Genomic DNA, 8,151 nt, shown 5'->3' with positions numbered 1-8,151 from the left:
ACCAGTCTCTGTCCTACGCCCCCTCACTCGATTGGGTTGGGAGGAGAGGTGCCCTGAAACTTGCAGGCTTCTTCTTTCACCGACCTTTAATGATGTTTACACGTTTCTATTGATCTTTGTAGAGAGAATATAAACTATATTGTATAGAGTTAGGGTCACCTTTTAGTGTATCTGTCTTTGCAAAAAATCCTAATTACCTTCATCTTCAAATTCAAAAACTGCAAGTAAGAGAACTGGACTGAAATCATGGTAAACAACTCTAAGAAAACCGAAGTAGTACCTTCAAGTGAAATGATGACCTTACCTCTGATGGCAAATAAATGCAGACGGAGATCTTACGGAAGTGATGGAAAGAACTGAAAATGGGATGGGGTATGTTTGGAAGATATTGCAGACTATCGAAGCAAAATTCCCCAGTTTAATTACCCATTTTCTTAAAGAGAAAAGTATTAGATCAGTGCAAAAACCAGTGGCTCTGAAACCTGGTCACTGAACGCCAAAAATTATACAGAAATTGGACATGACGCGATGGCATGGAAGACACGTGCTTGGAATCACAAGACGAATCGGAAAAACAATAAAAGCATCCGAGAACAAAAGTGTCTGACGTCATTGATTTTGGTCACGCTGCCATATTTTTTTACAGTTTAATACATGAGGCATAGGGTGAAAGATGGGACTTTTCTAGCTGTTGTGAGAAATAAAAGCCACTAGGGGGCAACGCAGATACATCTGAGCTCCGCGGGTGTTGACGCCATTCCAGGTCTAAAGCTCTTGCGCAGATTATGTAGCAGTTTTATCCGTTTCAAAGCCTGTACTGTGCCGGGTTATGTAAGTATGCAGACCATAGAGGTACAGTTTATCCAACATGGAAGAAGTATGGTTTATAAGGAAAAACGTTTAACAGTTAAGAATTAGGAGGTATGTGATTTTTATTGTAATGTTTTTTCAATGTTTGGAAATAGGTCAACTCTATTATTTATTTAAAATCTCTGATATTCCCTGTGATTTTAGTTTTCTGCTGTTTGCGAAAAAATGAAAGCATGCACGGCCCTCAAAAAGACTCGCGAAGTGCGGGCGGTTATTGGTGGGTTGCATTGAGTGTGACAGCCCTGCACGGCCTTGTTGAAAGGCCTGTGTCTCTGCTAAAGGGTGGTGTGTCTACTGGGAGGAGAGGGAGAGTCTCGAAAGTCTTAAAGAAGGAGAATAACAATACAGTCCACAGCATTTAGGAATCCTAAGTACAGTGTAATTAACACGAAAGAGACATTATAAACAATCTGCGTTTATTTTCCTCACTATTCTCCCCCCTCCATGACAGTGGAATTAAAAACTCGGTGACGACACGACTGACTGGAAGACAGTTCCTCGTACCCGTGCAGAGTTTGGGACTGGGTGTCTTCGTCTCGCCCCCTTCCCCAGTGGAGCCTGGCTCAGTACATGCCCTCCCCACTGAGGACTCGGCCAGAGGGACAGCCTGGATCTGAACCACTAACCGATGGAGCCACCATCCCGTGCCCCAAGCGGAGGGTTTCTCCAGATGAGGCACTGGGGACTCCGAGGCGTAGTCCTTTATTTTTTTTTTCCTTCGCGCTTTCTTTTCTTTCTGGCCCCTGTTAGAGTTGGACAGGATGTGTCTTCCTCAGAGACGGGCCGAGCCGCTGACATCAGCGTTACATTTTTCCGCCCACGTTGGAGGAGTTGGCGTGTGTTGGGGGGGGGGACACCGTGCCATTTTTGTTTTTCTTTTTGTTCATTTTCGCTGGAGTTACGAATGCGTTCCGGTTCAAGAATAAACGCTGAACGTACGCGGCAGGAGAGAAGTGTAAACGTGTGAAGGGTGGCCAATGAAGCGAGTGAAAGGCAAACATCTTCTGTTTTATCATGTGAAAATACCTAGATTTGAGATTTAAGGCTAAGGTGCAGGATGACCCTGGCGTCACTAGAGGGCGCACAAACAAAGCGGGCAGCCAGGAATGGGACGCGTGTCTGTCCGGATCTCCGCGACGCGACGACTGCGATAACGAGGATTAAAGTGAGGCTCAGCGCAAGAAATACTCTTTAATATTCACTTTATTGCAAGTGCACCCAAGTGGACGAACATGTATAGTTATTAAAGACATTATATCACAGTTTTATAATATTTCTGGAAGGGGAAACTAAATCAACCTCTGAAAAGATCAATGTTTTATCACCTAATTTTTCCTTCGTCCTATTTTAATGGAAGTCTAATAGGATTTACTGAGCCATCTTTAGAAGTGCGTTCCTGTCTTAGGAAACTAATTCTCTCCTCCATCAGGATGGTAGCTGAAATAAAATAGATATTCAGACAGATTGTGGTTCCACTATGTAACATAATTTCTGTTCCTGGGTAGTAAGTGTTATTTCCTAATTGCTTAAGACTCAAAAGTATAGAGAATGGCTATTATTCCCCACAAACTTTGCTTTTGTGACCAGGACAGTGATATTTTTAAATTTGCCTATTTCCAATGAGAAAACGGGCGAATTTGTGTCTTTTCGTTCATATAAACTCAGGAAAAAACAACATGAATCGAAATTAACATGTATTTATACTAAAGTAATACAAAAATGACTACAAAAGATTTAGAATTGAGTAGTTTTTCAAGATTTACGATTATTCTGTAAATACTGTGGGGAATAATAGCCATTTTCTTTACTTTTGAGGCATTAGGAAATAACACTTACTACCCAGGAACAAAAAAATAAATAAATAAATTTGTTATACTGTTATAGTGTCTAAAGAACATTAGCAATACAATATTTTGTTTGCAGTTTTGTTCCCGCAGATTTTTCCTGCATCTATGACATTTATTAAATCATATTTATTAATTTTTAATGTTTTTATGTCTTTTGTTTTTTAATTGCATCACAGAAGATATTTTGATTAAAGAGATTTTAGGAAAATCTAGCAATTTGTCATAATTAAACAATTTAAAAAAGGATACTTTTTTCCTTCCATATTGGGACCTGGCTAATGAAAATTTAAAAAGTAGTTTACTTTTCTGATACCAGTACATTATTACTGTGAAATAATAATAATAATAATAATAATAATAATAATAATAATAATAATAATAATATAGTAGTTCTAATAATAATATTTCTAATTATAATTATTTCTAAATCTAAATCTAATTAGTAGTTTATTAGTAGTAATAATTATAACTACTACTACAAATAATATTGTTATTACTAGTAATATTTCACAATAATAATGTGTAGCAAATATTATAAATGTTGATTATTTAAATATAATTACTGTTTTCAGTTTTATATTGTTTAGTTGACTAAAGGAAGTGAAATGGCATTCAATCTTTAATATATTTGCCATATTTCCTGGTTTACAAATGTTTTTTGTATTTTTTCAGGGGCTAATTCTGCCCCAGTTTGCCCTCCAATCGCCTTTACATATAACAGACTGTTACACTTCATTTGAGGAGCTTTAGCTCAACCTCTAAACCTTTAAAATTTATTTTCAGATAATTATTTAACTTTAAATCAAACACGACACACAGGAAACCACAAACCCACCTTTGCTTTTATTCTAATTTTATTTAAATGCTCCATTAGTGAAACATAAACTAGATTAAGTTCAAGTCGGCTGTATATACATAGTTCAGCACCTTAAAAGTCATTTTCAGTCAGTCAGTGTCAGCAGATATTTGGAAAATCAATAAAAACAAGACTTTAACAACAGCAGTTAAATTGATCATTATATGCAAAACATAAGAAATACATATATTGTTACTAATACAGATGTATGTATGTATGTGTTTGTTTATTGTAGTTATCATCAAGGATTACTGTGGCTCAAAGAATGATTCTAGACAAAGACACAACTTCGTCCAGAGCGCTGGCATTCACTCTCGCATTAACCCCACCTGTTCCTGGCATTCAAAATGTTAAGTATGATTGAATTGTGCTGAAGCTTGAGCTGGTAACCCAATCTAATGTTCTCACAAAGCTCTGTGGACCTGCGCAGAATAACGAGTGAAAGTGCGGCTCCCCTCGAACTCGGAGAGTGTTTGTGAACGTCACCATTAAAGACCAGCAGTCTTTCAGTCAGACATGATTTCAGAGGACAAAAGGAGCGTCCATTTAACACACACAGGGGCCTGGAGAGACGTTTTAGTGTTTTACGCCGCTTGAAAACTAAAGAGGTGCAAGTTCTAGTATCTGACAGCACAATTAATGCTTATTTCACTTGTTTATAAGAGGGAACCATTGAGTCGGGGTTTCAGAAGAATCTTTAATTTCGAAGGTAAACTTTTTGTGATCCAGTACTCATAATAATAATAATAATATGATAGTGAAATAGGTTCCTCTGAGCCCTGCGTATTCCTCGTCTCTCTGGCTGGTTGACGTGGCAGTGGAACTGCGTCTGGTGAAGGTATCAGAGCCCACCAGGCAGCGTTAATGACACCTCATCAGGACCAAGGAGTGGAAAATCATCCTGACATCAGAGGCTGCCAAGGGGCCGTCAGGCTACATTTGGAGAGACGTCTGTGTTGTGTGCGTGGCTCTGTGCTCTCGCTGGGCCGGGCCAATGCTGTCCTACAGGAAATCGCCCATCGACGGCGGCTGAGCAGCGGCTCGACAGACATTTGCAGTTTGACTGGTACTCTGTTGATATTAATTGGCCAGGTCTCAGTTCTCTGTTTGCCTCTGATTGCGCTCATTAATTTAAACTCCCCGAGAACGCCCGCTCCACTCTCTCTCCATGACATCACTGCTCGGACATTTGGAGGCGATTAGCAGCGGCTCGAGGAAACGCGGTCCAGATGGGTCGGGCTTTCTTACTGTCTCTGTCTCGGCACTGCGCCGGTGGCACCGTCTCCGCGCCGGAGTGCTCGTCTGCGGACGGCACCGAACGCGTGTCCGTGTTGTGCGTTGTGTTGTGCGCTGTGAATCTGTGAATGTATCCTTCTTGGTGGCGGTTTATCTGAGTTGCAAAGGAGCAGAGTTAGAGTAACTTCGGGAAGAGAAAACAAGAATCCGAAAAGAGGCCTTCTGACAATCCCACCGAGACGAGAATTTCCCCCCGTCTCAGTGGTACCGCTTGTGCCTGATCTGAGCCAAAAAGGGAAGCAGGTAATCTGATGAATTGGCACGGCCGCAGAAGGGAAAATGTATCTCTTTCCTGTCTAACCACAATGACTATTTATTCTGGTGTATAAAAGAAAAACCCATCTGACAAATTTTTATAAATCACATAAATGGAACTTGATGGTAACTCCTGCGTCTAGTCTAGAAGAATATCTTATTTCCTGCAGGAGAGTCATTAATAACACAAAGGCCATAACGGGGGAGCAATCAGCCCGCTTGGAAGGTGATGTCTTTTTTTGTCTTTCTTCTTCACATAGTTGCTTGTCAGAAGAGAAACTGACACACACCCTGCCAATTTGAATTACATTTTCATTCCTGCACTTCTCCGTTCACACAATCTTCATCTGGTGAGGAAAACTAAAGAAAACATTGGCGTTTTAACGCTTTCCCCCCCAACCCTCGCTTAAAGGCGTTAGAATAAAGAATAATCTTAAAGACAAGTAAATCTGCGAGCGAGATGCTCTGATTTCAAACGACTGGGTCATTCCGGCTGCGCTGCGGTGGGGGTCTCCCAATGTCACTTAAATCACCGATACATCTGCAGAAAATGAGGTTGAAGGAATGATTAATTTCACAGCTTTACCTTTACTGGCCTCTTGAGTGTGACACTTTAAGGGTCAGTTGGTTTTGCTCTTGGCTGAGGAGGAGGTATGAGCCCCCTGCAGCTTGACTTCCCAGTAATGGAGCTGCACAATCATGTGCACAGTCACACACACACACACACACAAACAGTTGCACCGCAAAGTTTCCACACCCTGTGTTTGAAACCATCTAATCCCGTGATTCATTAGCTCGTTTATTTCTTCCTCAGTTAACTACAGGCTGCGATCTCTTCTTAGTGTTTGGTGAATGCCGATGCAGCCCTGCGGAGAAGATCATCAGGATGGCTGGCGATTGAATGAAGTGGAGAACAGGCGTTGTGTAAGTTTCGACCGCCACTCCGCAGAGACCGCTGTCTTAACGAACACAAAGGAAACGGGCATAAACAGCGAATAAGAGAAAATACTTAATGCGACGTAATGAGAAACAGGGAAAGAGATCTGAAGGCCGCTGAAGTCTGAGGGGTCTCTCTTGGCCATCTGTGGCCAGAGTCCCCGAGAGGCCTGTCAGCTCAGCCTCCCTCTCTCCTCCTCTCCTCGTCTCTCCAGAGCGGCCTGTCACCGGCGCTGCCCAGGCCCTTCCCAGCAGCCCCTGTCTCAGTGCTGACACGCTGTCAATCCTGTGCTCCCCCTCGGAGGCGAACCCACAGCTCCACAGCCCGCTAAACACTGCGCTTGACCACGTGATACCGCAGATTAGAGTCTGGCAGTACTTAAAAACTCCTCCGCCGCGCAGACAGAGCGAGCTCAGAGAAACAGAGGGGATTCGGTAATGGTATTAGAAGTGCACTTTGTGTGGAGTGGGACTAATAGGCGATGGAGGAAAAAGTCATTTTTCATAAAAGGAGAAACCGAAGGGGAAATAGCGACTTTTCTCAGAGAATAAAGCCCCTTTCACCTGGTACCTCCAGTGAGACTGCAGCTTTAGTGAGAAAACATTGAGCAGCAAAGCCGATTAGTTTCTACATGCTGTACTTCTGATAGGTGGATCATCCCTGTATTGTTTTTTAAAAATAACAAATATACTATAGGGTATTTAGGCATACATGTAAAATACGTATTTTCCGGATTTTCGACGGAAAAGAAACAATATCCGTAATTTATGTATTTGTTTTTGAGTGACACTGACGGATCGCAACGAGCCACGTTTACTCAGCTTGAGATGAGAACCCGAGTTCGCTCCGGGAATTAAAACCCTCCTTGTGTTGCCACATGAGCTCAAGATTTCATTAAATATAAGCAATAATCCTTTAATTAACACTTACAGCTGTTTGTGCGTAGTTCTGAAAAATCTGGAAACTTCAGCTCCCATTAGGAGGAGGAAAAAAAAACGAGAACACTTTGTACATTGATGTGAAGCTGATGAAATCTGGCCCAAAACATAGATCCAGCAGCTGTTTTTGTTCTAACAACCCCAGCCTATTTCAGCACAAGGAGCCATCGGGGGACGGGGGCTGATTGAGAGTCAATCATGACGCGGGAGGAGAATCTAACAAAAGACAACCCCGTGGATGAGTATTGATAGGGTATCTGATTGCGACTCTCAGAACGGGGTCTCGCTTGTCCAGGATTGGACAGCAGCCGTCGGTATCTCTCCTATTGAATTCCTATACGTGTGTGACTTGTGTATCCCTTGTCTAACTTGTGACTCTTACAAATGCGTCCTCTCCGCGGGATTTGGTTTTACCCTGGGGGTGTCGATCGATCGGCGACATCTGATAGCATGTCATCGAGGATTGTATTACATCTGCAAACTCTTACTTTACTTTGTATTTGGTACCTTTGTCAGATTTGTTATCTGTAATTACGCATTACAAGATGCAATTTCCCCCGCTCTCTACAGCAGGCAGACATCTGGTCCATGCGGAGTTGGCTGAGTGGTTAATCGTGGTTAATTACACGCTTCCATCTGTGTTTATTCCATGGTCAACCAGATCTTACCAATTTCAGGAGCACAAAAATGTAATTTGCATGTAGACTTTAACAGTGGAACAGATTCATATTCATCTTAAAAAAGAGCAACAACTTTATAGCACCATATAATAATTGAATTATGTGCAGAGAGCTGAATTTGTTTTTTCTAATTTCTATGTATAGTCTGATTTTGGTAGCAGTTGGCGATATGCAGTGCGTCGCCATATACGTTTCAAAATGCAGGTGCTTAAATACTGATTAGTACTTGTGTGTTGGGCTCAGTCAAAATCTAAGCCAAATGTGTTTGTATGTGTCTTGATTTGCTATTGGAGCTGTCCTTTAGGATAAATGCAGGGAGTGATGGGTAAGATTGGCAGTGCTTGTTCACACACTCATGTTGGGGGGTTTCAGGCGTTGGAGGACGCAGTGGACCTGGGGGAATCACAGAGAGACAAGTCTGTGGGGGTTAGCTCTTCTAGCTGATGCTTGTACTGTGAGCCGAGGGTCAAGG

Source organism: Amia ocellicauda, chromosome 6 (assembly GCF_036373705.1).
Source record: "Amia ocellicauda isolate fAmiCal2 chromosome 6, fAmiCal2.hap1, whole genome shotgun sequence".
NCBI classification, from domain to species: domain Eukaryota; kingdom Metazoa; phylum Chordata; class Actinopteri; order Amiiformes; family Amiidae; genus Amia; species Amia ocellicauda.
Note: the sequence above shows the minus strand (reverse complement) of the source record.